At 34.2% G+C, this 16,782-nt stretch overlaps 1 long non-coding RNA gene across 1 annotated transcript; it reads right to left on the reverse strand.

Annotated features, from left to right (window-relative positions):
* Nucleotides 1-9,972: 9,972 nt before the first annotated feature.
* Nucleotides 9,973-15,300, reverse strand: LOC114322836 (uncharacterized). The gene is made up of 4 exons (XR_014364474.1): nt 12,989-15,300; nt 12,721-12,837; nt 12,537-12,606; nt 9,973-10,520 (listed from the first exon to the last, which is right to left on the reverse strand). It is a non-coding gene; the product is annotated as an uncharacterized LOC114322836 (long non-coding RNA).
* Nucleotides 15,301-16,782: the final 1,482 nt, after the last annotated feature.

Genomic DNA, 16,782 nt, shown 5'->3' on the forward strand with positions numbered 1-16,782 from the left:
GGAAAGGACAAAGCATAGAGAGGCACTCAACGGCTCGGTAAGAAAAAGAAAAAGAAAAAGAAAAAGAAAAAGAAAAAGAAAATGCAGCAAAAGAAAAGAAAAAAAAAGAACAAAATATAAATAATAAAAAAAGAAAAATTAAATATATATATTGTATATTTGTGTTTGGGTTCTAACACACTTCAATTGTAATCTCAAAAAAAAAAAAAAAAAAAAAGAGAGTTAGAAATACAATACTTTCCCCCTGAGGTGTTTCTCCGAAACACCGCTTCCCGAGATGTTTTCTACAAAAAATTGCTTCTCGGAACCAAATGGACCCATACATTGAGTTCCAAAATCTTTTTCAAAATTTGGTATTCGAAAGAACATCACCCTTTTCAATATATTTTAAAAAACAACAACAACAACAACAACAACAACAAAAAATAAATAAATAATTTTTGTGTATTTATCATACTGCTTTTGTGCATCCATTTCACTTCTTTTGTACATTTATCACATTGCGTATTGCATCTATTCCATCACACCTTTATGTCAATTGCATTCACCATCACACTTGCACCATTTGTTACATCTGTCATGAATGGTTATAACTATTACATTGTCGCATCACTTGGCTACAATCTATTCACATCACTTGGTTAATTGTTCAATCATTTGATTACAATCCTTTTTCTCCTTCACCCAATTGAAGTTAGCCCCTATTTCATATCGAGGTACGGTCTAAGTTTTGCTTGTTGGTTAAACCTTGTTCTTCTTCACTCGGTTGAAATCAACCCCCTATTTTGTATCGAGGTACGGTTTAGGTTTTACTTGTTGGTTGAAACCCTTTTCTCCTCTTGCGTGAAACGCGTTTGGATCTTAGGTTCACATTTTCTCCTCTCTCGTGAGACGTGTTCGGATCTCAAGTTTACCCTTCCTCCTCTCGTGTGAGACGCGTTTGGATCTCAAGTTCACATTTCTTCCTCTCGCGTGAGACGTGTTTGGATTTTGAGTTCACTTTTCGTCCCCTTGCGTGAGACGCTTTTGGATCTCAAGTTCACCTTTCCTCCTGTCACATGAGATCCATTTGGATATCAAGTTCACATTTTCTCCTCTCGCGTTAGACGCGTCTGGATCTCAAGTTTATATTTTCTCTTCTCGCGTGAGACACTTTTAGATCTCAAGTTTACATTTGCTTCTCTCGCGTGAGACATGCTTGGATCTCGAGTTCACATGATTATACGTTTTCCCTTTTTGTGTGGGACACGGTTAGGCGTGCTTATTGGTTACACCAACCAACTATCTTCAAGAAAACACTGATAGATCATTCCTCTATCATTTGCGCTGTGTCATATGTGTATGGGATGCACCCCTCTTTATCATTTGTGCTGTGACACATTTGTATGCGATACACCTCCCTCTATCATTTGTGCTGTGGCACATTTGTATACGATTTACCTCTTATATCATTTGTACTGTAGTACATTTGTATGTGACGTACCCTTTTATCATTTGTGCTGTGACACATTTGTATGTGATGCACCCCCTCCATTATTTGTGTTGTGGCACATTTGTATGTGATGCATCTCTCTCTATCATTTGTGTTGTGGCACATTTGTATGCGATGCACCCCCTCTATCATTTGTGATGTGGTACATTTGTATGCGATGCACCTCCCTCTATCATTTGTGTTGTGGCACATTTGTATGTGATGTACCCTTTCTATCATTTGTGTTGTGGTACATTTGTATGCGATGCACCCTTTCTATCATTTGTGTTGTGGCACATTTGTATACGATGCACCCTCTCTATCATTTGTACTATGACACATTTGTATGCGATGCACCTCCCTCTATCATTTGTGGTGTGACACATTTGTATGCAATACACCTCTCTCTATCATTTGTGGTGTGATACATTTGTATGCGATGCACCTGCTCTATCATTTGTGTTATGGCACATTTGTATGCGATGCACCTGCTCTATCATTTGTGTTATGGCACATTTGTATGCGATGCACCCCCTATTATGCTTCATAACATTTGCACGAGGCTTGTCTCTCATGTTGCCACTTTTAGATCTTATCATCATTCCATTACATTGCATTGCATAGCATAATCATGAACTTTCAAAACAACTGACTTCGCGAAGCATGTAAGTCCAATTTTCAATTGCATTTCGAGCATATCATTTGCATCCTACTCTTAAACTACGCTGGTTTGATTCATTGCAAAAGGATACGTAGGCAACCATTCGGTTCAACCAATTGCATCTGCATCTTGTTTGTTTGTCCAAGTCTTACGACTTTGTTAAAAGGATCATATTCGGGTTTTGAAATTCACTCACGTCATGACATGACATATCAAGCTTTGTTAAAGAGAGGCAACTGTAGACACCCCATTTTGACCGGCCTTAAGATTTGGGCGCTTTCTTCTGAACACCACATGATGAAAATTGGAATGCGTTATTTTACGAATTTCTCAGCAAAAAAGCTAGGTTTAAGCATTAATTCTAATCTTACACCCATTTTGGCCAAATTATTTTTGACCTATTCAAAAATATTTTTTTGAATTTTTTCTTGTTTGGAAAATTTAGTAGTTTTGGAAGAAAAAAAAACGACTCTCATACCACATGGCAAGTCACATGGTTTGAGATACCACATGTCAAGCCATATGTTTTTAGAAATATCACATGGCTAGCCATGTGTCTTGGGTGTTTTGGAATTCTATAGATACCCCTTTATTTTGTTGTTTAAGGAGAAGAAAAAATTTTTGTTTCAAAGAGAAAAGGAGAGAAAATTTTGTTTCAAAAGACTTGAGAAGAGAAAATTTTGGCTAAGAGAATTTTTGTTTCAAAAAAATCTTGAGGGAGAGAAATTGATTTTCAAAAACCTTGAGTTATTTTGAGAGTAAGAGAGTTTTTTTTTTTTTTTAAAAAAAAAAAAAACAAAACCAAAAGCTTCAAATCAACTTTTCTATCCATTGATATATAACACTCAAAAATTACATTAAAATTTAAACTTGAAACTTGCTGAGATTTCAAAGCATACTACATAACCATGAGGGTATTATGAAGAAAGTTTGGTAATCAAAAAATTCCTCATTTCATCCAAAGGTGAGTTTTTGTAATTTTCTCATTTATTTTATTTCTATTTCTCTTATCTTCAATTATGTGATTTAGCTTGTTAGAAATGGTTAGCTGAACCACCTGACGTAATTTCTTTATTTTCTTAAATTTAGTCTATTATTTTAAATATGTGATTTGTAGTTTCTTTATTTAGAATTTTATTTCTTATTTTATATATGTGATTTAGCTTATTAAGAAATGGTCGGTTGAGTCACCTATCCTTAGATGCTGTAAATAAATTAGTTATATGATTTGTTAGATTCAACTTGATATAATAATTCCCAACCCTAGTCGCATTTTATGTATATATTGCATTAAAATTTTGCATTTAGGGTCATGCATATTTTCTAACTTTGTTTTGTAACTTCCCGCGGGACGTTAGTAAATACTATGTGAGTGTTTATGTTTTCGCATCCTGCTTGTATGTGTGTTTTTTATTATTTCGAGCATCCTACCATACAGCTACTTGCTTAAATGATATATTTCTATGAATACTAGTAGATGGAGGTTATGTTGTTCAATTTGGGATAACATTGATTTTATACTTATGAACTCAATTTCCTTGAAGTTGCACATTATTCAAAACTCTTTCAAAAATACACGAAATCATATCATTCCAAAATGAATAACTATACTTGATTACTTCATATAGTAATTTTAGCATTTATTAAATAATTATAATACGCACATTGTTCAAAACTTTTTAAAAAATACATGAAATCAAATCATTCCAAAATGAATGACTATACTTGATTACTTCTGTAGACACCCCATTTTTGACCACTCTTAAGACTTGGACGCCTCAGGTTGAGCACTCAATGATGAAAAGTTACGCTGTACAATTGTTCAAATTCTTCAGCAAAAGGCTTTGGTTTCTAATCCCAACCTTACACTCCATTTTGACCAAAACTATTTTAGACCTTAAAACCTTCTTTTTCTAAATATTTCTACGATGTTTCGAGACTTGCATTTCATTTAAAATTTACATTTTTCGATAAATCAAGTAAGAACAGAGTGAAAATAAATAGAAGGGAGGTGAACTCTTTGAAAAATATTTTAAAACATCTTATTCATAGGTTTGAAATTGAAGGAAATAGGAGGGGATGGAAAACAACTAGTTTAGGAAAAGGTTGAGTATCAAACCGTTAAGAAATAAATGAGCATCCTTCACTAAATTAGGCATTTCTCTTTGTACACTTAGAATTTAGATGTGAGACTACCACCATTAGAAAGTAGACTTCTGGGGGTTCAATTTTGACTCAAAAATCACCTAAAACCGAATCCGGATGAGGGAGATATGACCTTTTAAGTTGGGCATCAATCTGTTAAGATAGAAATGAGTAGCTGTCACTAAATTAGGCATATCTCTTTATATACTTAGAATTCAGATGTGAGGCCACCTGTGATACCCTTGTTCCGTAGTATGTTAATTGGTCCTTCATTTGAGTATGATTATGTGTTTAATATGATTTTGTGTGCCATTATGTGAATATATGCGGTTTTGAATTTCTATCTGTTCACCGTAGGAATATCTATTTGATTATCTGCTTTGGAAATTAAATTGAAGGTCTTATCGGCCACCGAAACCAAAATTGATTATGCCATTGTGATTGTCATGAATTTTAGAGCCTACGGTGAAGTTTAATTGAAAAATTGATTCAGGTCGGATTAAACAGATTAAATTATGGAATTAGTGCCTAATTATTTATTATTATTAGATTGAATTAGTGGGGCTTGTTGTATGAAGGCACTACACTCTCTTTTAATTCTTTTGAACTCAAAAATCTGAGTTATACAATTGTGAGAGAGAGAGGACCGGCCATAGAGAGAGAAAGGGAGAAAAATTGTACAATTTTGGCTCAAAGCTTGGAAACCTTGAAGATTTCCCAAGAAATTGTTATAGATTATGAGAATAAAGGCTCCTAGGTGAGTATCTCATGGGTTTTGTTTGGAATTTGTAAATTCAAGTTTGATTAATGGTCCAGAACATGAATTAGTTTGATTATAAGGAAATTGAATTGATTTTATTGAATTTAAAGTCATAGAACACATGCATGTAGAGAGTTGCTATGGATTTCCATGTTTGAGCTTAATTTGTGTAATCTATGTTGAAGTTTGATTGAAATCCATGTGTATGACCATTTCTTCACCAAATAAGTTGTGAATAATGTGTATTTCTCACATGCAAGAATAGATCATGAAAGTGTAAGCTTTGCATGTTTGAATTTGATGTGTTGGTGATAAATTTGAATTAATTTGAGACATGCATGTAGGTAATACAAGAAATTGAGCTCCATGATGATGTGTTTTGGTATTTATATCATGTTAGTACAAGTATATGTGAAATTGAAGCCATAATATGCAAGAAATGTGGTTGAAATGTTGAATTTGAGCTCAAGAACACAATCTGGGAAAACCCAGAAATTTGATGTCCGCTCGAGCGGGGAAACCGCCGCTCGAGCGTGAATTTCGTGCTCCCAGTATTTTCTGCAGACCATGATGTCCGCTCGAGCGGGGAAGTTCACGCTCAAGCGGGGAGCTATATGGAATGAACTTCCGCTCGAGCGGGAAGCCATGTAGAGAGGCCTTCCGCTCAAGCGCCAGAATGAACGCTTGAGCATAATTTTCACCTATCTAGTACTTTTGCAGGCCTCAAGGGTCCGCTCGAGCGGGGAAGTCCACACTCAAGCGGGGACCCTGTTTTCTGAAATTTTGAAAATGCATTATGTGTTTTGTTTTCTGTTCTCTTTCACTTCTAAGTACTCTTAGGCATGCATTGAGCATTGAACTTGAGTTAAAGAGATAAGAATAAAGCCTAAAGAGGAAAATGTGAATTTGGGAACAGATTGAATGGTTGTTGACCCTTTTGTGTTCATGGACTGTGTAGGGTCGAGCTCTAGGGCAAACCAACCAACCGATCACTGTGAGTAATGTCAATATTTGAAACTTATCAGTTGTCCAATTGCTTATTTCCTTATAAGCCTTGTGAGTTTGCCAGTTTGAATTATGGACAAATGTTTGATACGAAAGAATGAATGGGCCAAAGGCTGTTTTGACATGAACAAATGGGCCCAAAGGCCGTTTTGACAAGAATGAATGGGCCAAAGGCCGTTTTGACATGAACAAATGGGCCGAAGGCCGTTTTGACATGAATGACTGGGCTGAAGGCCGTTTTGACATAAATGAATGGGCCGAAGGCCGTTTTGACATAGATGGATGGGTCAGAGGCCGTTTTGACATAAATGAGTGGGCCAGAAGCCGTTTTGACAGGAATGAAGAATAAATGTTAAATAAAAAATGTGAATTGGGCCCAAGGCTGTTCGGAGTATGTTGTTCTACATATCGTTTGTGTCTTCTTATTTGATATTATTCACTGGGCTATCGCTCACGTTCATTCATGTGTTTGTAGGTGAGCCAAGAGAGGTCCAGACCCAGCCCCAGTGAAGTCTGTGTGGAACAATCGAGTTTTGAAGAGTCAGCCCATGTATCTCACGCATGAGACTCGCCTTCGCCTTTTGTCATTTTGTTTTATGTTGTTATATTGGCGAAGTCTTTGTATATGTTGTATATAGTTTTCATGGGTTGACTTAGTTTTAGAATGATCCTGTTTGTATAGAACTTATGCTACTACATTTCTGTTGTGAGTTATTAATGTATATATGTTTGGTTGCTTGGATGTGCCATGTAAGCACAACTCTATGGACAAAGTTTTGAACTGCTTCCGTATGGCCCCCAATATCTCTGTTAAAAATACATTTGTTTTGGTTTGAGGCCGTAGGTAATCTCTTGATTACTGGCCGGTTATGTCCTTAACCCACGAGAGCGGGTTCGGGTTATGACACCACCACCATTAGAAAATAGACTTTTGGAGTTTTAATTTAGACTCAAGAATCACCTAAAATCGAGTCTGGATGAAGGAGATATATCCGTTTGAAGTCAGGCTTAAGAATAGTTTTTTGTGGCCGGCCGACCAACTTTTAGTGGTCAGCCGCCAGGTGTCCCAGATAGATATTTTGCTACCAGCTATCCCCCCATGTGCATGCCCTGCATCAACTGTCTCTATATAGATATTTCTGACTGGAGAAACTATTTTTCTATAAATACAAGCCCACTCCTCTTGATTTTAGGTTGAAAAAAATTTGTGAAGACTCCAAAACTTGCTAAGCACCCTTCCTCTCTATCTTGCAATATACATACACTATACATACACTTCCTAAACCAAAAAATTTGAGTCTCTTTGCTAAGGTTCTTGAGCTAAAATCTCAGCCCTTGAGAGTGAAAGCCTTGTGATTTGTGAACAAAAGAGTAACTCATCTTTAAGAGATATAACTTTGGCCATCTTTACACTACTTCTTCCTTCTCTTTTCTTGCTGTTTTTATACTATTTTTGGACTATTTTTATGGACTGAAACTTGTGACTTAAAGCTACCAAAGGTGGAGGGGTTAACCACCTTTTTTTGAACCTTGTTTTCTAAGCTTTTGTCCTTGTGTTTCCAACTTCTTTCTCAATTTTTAGCCACTGCTTTTTAGAGTTTTAGAATGCTAAAATATGTGATTTTGAGGTCCAAAAAGTGGAAAGGTTAGCCACCCCTCCTTTGGCTTGTTTACTAGCTTTAATTCTCTCCAATTTGTGCTTACTTTTCTAGCTTTTCCATACTAATTCCAGCACTGTTTTTGTGAGTTTTATGATTGTTTTAGCGTGTTTATTTCATTTATGCTTTGTATAGTAGGCTTGTAGTGTTGTAGTCCTCATAGGTTTAGGGGTTTAGGCCTTAGACACCGATCTATTTGAGTTGATAGTTTTTATTTTCATAGCTTTCAGACATATGCTCACACTTGTGCTAATCATCTCTGCAACCTCCCTCATTTCTTGGTTTTCTTTGTTTGAGAGTCGTTTCAAACGAGTGTTGTTTAAGGCATGCGAAAGAGATCCTTCCATACTTAATGGTTTAATCTCTTCGGAGGTTCATTACCAATGCATTACATCTCTCTCATGCCAAGAACAACTCCTTGTTTGACACTTCTCTTCATTAGTGGACATAATTCTCATTTTTAGACTAAATGATTAAAGAATGGAAAGGTAATTAAAAAAGGGGCCAATAAAATTGGACTAAAAGATGTGCAAAAATGAAATTAAGTTGGGTTCAATCGAACGTTAATTGAACCTATTGAGTTTTGAGTCATTGCATACTTGCTAGTGATAATAATGGTTCAAGAGTCAATGTCTACTACTTCTCTTGAAGTAACTTCATGATAGGGAGGAGGTTTTGTTAGTTGAGCCTTTGTCCCATCTGTTCATAGATTATCATGCAACGAGTTTGTGACAATTGATGGTTTGCGAACCAAGTCTACCCATCCCTTGATTTGTTTCATGATAGAGAGAGGAAGAGAGGACAAACATCTCCTGAAAATTCTCTGTTTGTGCTCTGTTTCTTTTCTGTGGTAGCAGGGCAGAGCCCAAAAATAGTGGCTGGTCGGCCACCTCACTTTGAGCAGACAGTGCCATTTTTATGGTAGAACAAAGCAGAGGTTGGGGTTAAAACAGATAATTTTTCTAACTGTGAAACAGAACAGTTTTAGCAGCAAAATAGAGGAGTTTTTCGGGTGGAAATTCTTGTTCATGCATATGTAATTCCTCGCTTCCCGTGGCTCGTGAAATTAATGTTAATTGTAGTATGTTGTACTTAAATTATTAGTTTATTTGAAAATTGTAATAGCTAGCTCATTAATTAGTTAGCTTAATTCTAATTTGTAATAATTAGTTAGCATTGTTCATTTTGGCGTTATAATAGTTAGTTAATTAGGGCATTCATTTGAACCCTATTGCGCGAGGGCAAATATGTAATAATGTGTGTATGTCTCCTAACCCCTATTTCTTTCTCCCTTTTATTTACTTGTTTATAATGGATTGCATGTAGCATCATATTTTCCTTAGCATTTTTCATGATGTGCATTCATTCGGTTTGCACGCACAAGGTTTAGCTCATTATACTAATCAATGTCAATTCACATTCCTTAATTGAATACGCGCTTTACGAATATCTTGAATTGACTCAAATGCCATGTTAGGAAGTCGAATCCAATAGTTGCATTTTGTATGTGTTACATTAGTCACTTGCATATTAGAGCATGCATTTAACTAACTATTTTCTTTCTTTGGCTCACCTCAAATAGTTGGGGTAAGCATTTTTTTGCTTTAGCATATTGCTTGGGTGCGATTGTTGCCATCTCGAGGCATATATACCATGAGGCTAAGTGTTTACTTGATATACTTGTTTAAATGTCAGTGGATGAAGACTAACTGCTTAAATTTGAATGATTTGATTAAAGTATATATGAGATCACTTTTTCAAGTAGTACATATTCAAACACTTTTCAAAACAAACATAAAATCAAAGTATTTTAACTTTTGCAAATTAGTCTATACTTATGTGCATCACATAGTAAAATTAGCCTAATAATCATAGCAAGAGCATATAATGTAAATAAGAATCACATCATGATTAATAGAGGTCGATCTTTGATCGGGTGAGTAGAGTGCTCAATTCATGACCTTTCCTTCTCATATCTAAGTTCCCGAACCAAGACACTTTGGTGACGAAGGATAAGTGGTCTTTGGCATGAGTCTTAGATTTCCTAAATTTTCTAAAGATATTTAAGTGGTGACTCTGTAATCTGACAAAGCGGTCCATTTTTGACATTTTTTTTATTCAAAATCGATTTTTCAAAAGATTTGTCGAATTTGAATTCATTTGTGTTTATCTATTTCACATTGCACTTGTAAAATCAGATTCAGAATCATAGGAGTTCGACCTGTAGGGCTATCGTATCCGAAAGAAGCATGAAAAGCAAGCTACAGCTTCATATAGTAATTTTAGCATTTATTAAATAATTATAATATGAACATAATATAAAGTCAATAAAACTCATATCATGATTTAGTAGAGACATATCTTTTAATCGGGTGAACGGAGATGCTCAATTAATGACGTTCCCTCCTCATACCTAAGATTTTGAACCGAGACATCTTTGGTTACGACGAATAGTGGCCTTGGCACGAGTCACGGGTTTTCTAGTTTTCCCAAAAGATTAGGTGGTGACTCTGAGATCTAGTGATGCAATCTATTTCTGGCAAAGGTTTTGCAATAATGGATTTTTTACAAAAGTTGTCAGATCTGGACTCTCATCTATGTTTCACATTGCACTCGTGAAATTAGATCAAAGAAATCGAGAGTCAGAACAGTTTAGAGATTGGGTATCCCCCGGACCATGTGACAATGAGCTAACCAATCTGCATCATTCTTGAAAGGGTTGTATCCCAATTTTTTCACTTGGCTTTTCCAATCTCTCCATTTCTTCCCAAATGAAGACATAATTGTTCTCTTCATGGATTCATCTGCATCCATATGGGCCTACATTACAATTATACACACTTGTAATATGCAATGTCAACTACACTCATAATATGCATTTCACATGGAATCCAATCAACTGAAATAACATAATGATTTCATAAAGAAAAAGCTGCCATAAGAGCTTTCCCCTTGTCTTTTCTTTTCTTTCTCATATATATATATATATATACACACAATGGTAAAAGCTCTAGGTTGATTAAAACATAGGCTTGCTTTGAGAAGCCGCATTATTGAATGTTAGTTACTCTAATTTACATACACTTTCAGTGTTGAATCATCGATCTCATGCTACTAATTTATTCCCTGTAAATATAGCACTAACAGTACAAGCAGGACCTAAAGAGCAATAGACATCCAATTCAACACAACCAAAAAGCCAGGTCAAAAAGTCTCAAAAAGAAATTAAAAAAACAAAAATGGTTATTTCAGCAGAAAAGACAAAAAACAGAAAATCAGAACATAGATGAAACGGTGCACCATATTCTTATGGGCCTAAAGCAAACAGAATAAGAGTTCCAAAATGAGATGTAACAATATATATGTTATGTGTGTGTGCCAAGAAAGAACTCCCATGTTTCACAATTTCTAATTGCCTTGACAACAAAACAACAATTCAAATGAAACCAAATGATCAATGGAACAAATGACACAACAAATCATTCTGCAACCACTAATTTGTTTTAGGGAACAAATAATAGATGTTTAGTAGTAGTTGAATATAAGCTTGTACGTGCCAGCTGAAACTAAGCCATGTGATGTACTACCGCTACGTGATGTGGTAGGAAGAGTGCTTGGTGGATACCATGACGTTGGTGGATCAGGTGTGACTCTCATCTAGAGTGTGGCCTGACTCTCATCTAAACTAGAACAACTGTTAGAGCTTGACTGCTCAATCTCACTAGAAGAACTCTTGTAGCTAAAACTCATTAAATGTTGAGTGTCGCCTATGACTAGAGCATCGCTGATGTGCCATGATAATCTATAAAGAAACTACACACATACGATTTAGGACATGATAATCTAAAAAAAAAAACTACAAACATAAAGAGTAAGGACATGATAATCTATAAAGTTATTTTTTATCTAAAGTAAAGCCCTAGAGCTAAACTGGAAAGACCACCACCATATTTAATAGCAGAAGAGTATATGTGACAGCTCAAAATGACCATTCAAATTTAAGGCAATGTCCATTAGGCCCATAAATATACAAAGGATGCTGTAATTTGAAAATGAAAACAAGTCAGTTTCATTTCAAAACAGAATCAGAGAACATGAAAGGTAAAACTGGCCATTTAAAAAAAGCTACAATATATATATATATATATATGTACTGCTACTACCCAAAAAGAACTCCAAAGAAAAGTAACAAGACAATTGCTTCTCATGAAGAAAGCTACAATATTCATGTTATGAAAAACAAAAAGACAGACTTATATCCCCACAATGGAAGATGCAAATTAAACTAAATCCTAAAGCACAGCCATGTGTAGGTCCTTCTATAAAATATATATTCATGCTATCATAGGAAAGAAGGCGTGGAATTGTTTGGAACAACTGGCAAAAAAAAAAAAAAACTTAAAATTGGGACCACTTTGACAATTTTGATAAGTCGGATAAAACAAAATCTAATGTCATGGAAGTTAGGAGAATTGAATCACTCTTGACCGATGAAATGATTCAAGACATTTGTAGTACATGGGAGATTATGGGACACGAAACACATGATAGTTTGGTTAGTCACATGTCTAACAAGATGTCACATAGTCAAAGCAAGTACCCCAAATGTCGAAAACCATGACAAATATAAACAAATCAACAAGATAATGAATTTCCAAGAATATTTTTTTTTTCATTCGAGTTCCAGATTTACAAATCAAAAAAATAAATAAATAAACAAATGCTTTCCTCAAATCTGCCAAACATCCCAAAGAACTAATAGAACAATTCTATATGTATTGAATCTGCATCCCTATGCCTTCAAAGTGTAACAATCATAACTTCAAACCCACTAACCTGAAAGCTCTGAGATCAATATTCAAGTAGAGATTAAAGTGCTTGCACATGCCACTTCTTCTCCATGAACCTGCTAAATGAAAAAAAAATTACCAAAAAAATGTGAGCCCTACTGAGAACTAGAACGTAATCACATGTTGGTTGTTGCAACAACAAAACATTAAATGTCTCGAAAAGCACTAACCTGGGGAAAAACACATAAGCAAAACCAAGCTTCATCCTTTTAAATGCTTCATCAAACTATATGCTCATGCTCTGATAAGCATCAAAGTCACACAATATACCAATTTATTTAATTCACCTTGAGTGCATGCACAAAAGGAATTACAGAAAGATATCAATAATGGAGCTTTTCATTAAGAAAATTAAAAATACTCAGCAGTATAAAAAATGCCATGAAAATAATAACATAAAAAAAGCATGCACCCATGCAACTAGTAATGGATTTTTACCGACAGCATCAAGCAATACCAACAAACTATTCACTATTCCTTGTGAAGATCGCTCCCAGCCTTCTTAGCAACAGCATCCAGTCCATTCTTCTTTACGGTCTTTATTGCCTTGGTTGACAACTGCAACTTGAGGTAACGTTTCCCTGCCTCCCACTAGATTATTTTGTATTGTAGGTTCACAAACTGCAACTTCTTCGTCTTGTGGTTCAAGTGAGAAATCTTGTTTGCCCTGTTCACTTTTTTCCCCTTAAAGAATAATGAACCACAACATCCATAACTAAACCTCATTTAATTTTCCAATTCTGATTTCAAGTAAATTACGAGTCAACTTCCATATAGACACAAACACAAAGTCACTGCTCCAGCCTAGCAATGTCATCCATTTCTTGTCTTAGAATCATACCATTCAAACATAACCATATTTCTACTAACAATGAAATAGTTGACATCACAACTGTGAATAATAGGATAAATCCTTGTCATGTTTTATGTGGCTTTTAAAGGCCTAAAATCATCCTTCTGAGTGAAATTGTTAATAACACAGTCCTGGAGTTAATTAGAGTATAAATATTGAATCTATAAATGGTGGAGGAGAGCTTGAAAGAAATCCTGTTCCATGAACTACTGATACAAATACAGAGTACCAACATGAAATTGCTGTGGAAATGGAAATTTAAAAAATCAAGTAATCTTAAGGAATCTGCTACATTAGTTCAAGTGGGAGAACAGATAGTTAAACCTGGTTAAATCTAGCTGAACTTTACCACACCCGACCAATAAATAAATCATGAAGTTCAACAAAAGGTGTATGCGAGAACCTACAAAAAATTTAATTATACTTGAAAATGGAGACATGAATCATGACAAGCCAAGAGGGAATGGAAACCTTCATGTAAATGGAGCGTATGTCATAAAATCTTTATTTTTTTATACAAATAAATTTTGATTTTTTCTGACACAAATAAACTCTGATTCAATCTTCTTAGATAAAGAATAGGGAATGTAAATGAGTACAGAAAATTAAGAGCCTAATCACACAACTATGTACTATATGTTTTTAGATCATGGATTTGGATAGGGACTTGGAAAGGGAAAGGGAAAGGGAAAGGGAAAAGCAGAAAAAAAATTAACTTTTATTTCATTCACATCTTTTATCTTTCTCTTCATAAATTCAATCCAAATGCAACCATATAAGTGATTTCAATTTTAATACTATAGAAACCAACCAAATAATTTATTTTATTTTATTTTTTATCCATCACTATGCAACCAAATAATTTAATGTAAGATGTCCCAGTATGATTACACTGATGTTAGTAAAAACAAGTGCCACTGTTGGCCCTCTTTACAAAAAAGTATTCATAGTTTTATTTTGCTCGATAGCAATTAACCCAAACCAATCCAGAAACAGACCACTTCTCAGAGTTCTCAACCAAACAAACAGAGACATATCATGACTTACCCAAAAACCAAATACCAGAAACACATACCAAAAACATATATCTACATCTACACTATCTATACTATTATATAAACCCAACTCAAGCCATCTATTGAGGAAAGTTTCAATCCAGTGTAGTCTGAGCACCATACATTCAAATCAACGAAGGATAATATGATAAAAATACATCAATCAATAAATTAAACCATAATATCCATAATTAAACCTCATATAATTCCAATTCTCATATAAAGTAAATTAAGAGTTAATAATGCCATTGAAAAAGGGAATTAAAATGGTCAAAAAGACTTGGATCTATAGGACAATTTTTTTTCTCCATCTTCTACATTAAAACAGAATCCTGAAGAATCAAATTTGCAAACACAAAGCTATACAAAGCTTATAAAGGTTGGAGATGAACTCTCAAAAATATAACTACACAAATGCATAGTAGAATCCAATGCTACATCAGAGAAAGGGTATATATATAGATATCAAACAGATCTGAAAAATTAAAAGATTTAAATTCGTACAGATCAGATCTGAGTTTGTGTGTATATATATATCTCTTTAGATGTGAAATAAAAGAAATACTCACAAATCTGAGTTTCAGTATTGTAAGTACGAGACAGCTATGATAAATCAACAAATGATGGATCTAATAAACACAGAAAATCAGAAAAGAGAAGCGCAGATCTGATAGAAACAACCTTTAAACTCGAACTCTTTATTTTCAAACTCTAGAGCCTTCAAAATATCTTCTGTTCAAACTCGAGAGCCTTCAAAATGAATCTGGTGTGGAGAGAGAGAGAGAGAGAGAGAGAGAGAGAGAGGGTTTTGAAAGGGGATCTCATGAGTTTGAAAGAGAGACGGAGTTTTGTTACGTAACGGTGTGACGAATACATCTTTAAACTGGCATTCGTTCAACCTAAATCTTAGGTAGTATCTTCGAAACGTTGTCGTAAATTGATCAATAAAGGCGTTTTAAAAAATGCCATAATATAAGCGCCATAATATGCAATTTTTCTTGTAGTGAAACAAACAAAAATACCATTTGTATGTCTATTTTATATTTTTGTCAAGTACTTGTATCCATATTTTATGCTGCCCACACTTGCCAAATTTTCAAATTTCAAATTGATTTATGTTTACTCCTGTCCAGGATATATGATTGGCCATAATTTTTCCCATATATGCATTAACCCATCTTTTTATAAGCAAAAAAAAGCAATCAATCTATGTTACTTTTTCCATATGCACTTCAACACATGCATACATATATACATACATATATTAAAGTGCATGTATTATTTCATTTTTCTATTTCCATATGCAATAACACATGCACTTCAACATATGTATCACATATACAATGTACACTACAAGTCTACAACAAAGACAGACACTGGTTACCAGCACCCATCCAATAATGAGCATATCCAATGTGTATGTGTATACTAACGTCAAACTCGTGTTACGCACGGTTAATGTATGTTTATTATTGATATGTTAGTTTTATTTTAATAAAATACAATAAAGAAATCATCCAGTAGCACATAAAGAGAAAATTTTAAATTATATAAAACATTGACAATGTAATAATAACCGTCAACAAAAAAAGACTAACTAAATTATTTTAAAATTACAAACAAATCTATTCAAATAATAATGCAATCAAATTTACACTTATTTTTCTTCAAATTACATCAAAAGTAATAAAAAAATATTGCATTTGATTATGAGATATCATTGTATTCATTCAAAATCCCGCAATAGTTGCCAAATACAAAAGGTTACTAAACAAAAAAAATTAAAAAACTTAAATTGTGAGTCAGAGACTACGGAGAGTAACAATATTTTCATCAAACACTACGGAAAGTAACCTATTCATGAGTCAAAAACTTTAAAATAATAATAATATTATTATTATTATAATAAAAATCAAAGGAAATATAGATTTCAGGTTCAGACAATTTAAAATAATATTCATCTATGCTTGTAATAACCTTTCATTGACTGGTCTTGCATTCTCTCTATAACTCAAAATCTGTATGCCTATTTTAATTTTTAAAGTATTTAAACCAAGAAAGAATGTGCATATATGTATTTTGAATTTTATACAGTCACACGGTTAGTAAAGACTCCCGGTGATTTTCCTCACACTGTTGATAAAAAAAACTCATTGTGAATAGCCTTACATTATTCGTGAAGAGCAGTTATTTGGTGGGAAAAAAACAAAGTAGCAATGTAGTAGCATATAACTATTAAATCTACTATTATCTGATTACGTTATTATAGGAATGTCAAGCCAAGACAAATGTAGTAGTGTTAAAATTGATGTATAAAAAGAAAT

The sequence above is a fragment of the Camellia sinensis genome, chromosome 3 (genome assembly GCF_055761805.1).
Source record: "Camellia sinensis isolate YWXY chromosome 3, ASM5576180v1, whole genome shotgun sequence".
Taxonomy (NCBI): domain Eukaryota; kingdom Viridiplantae; phylum Streptophyta; class Magnoliopsida; order Ericales; family Theaceae; genus Camellia; species Camellia sinensis.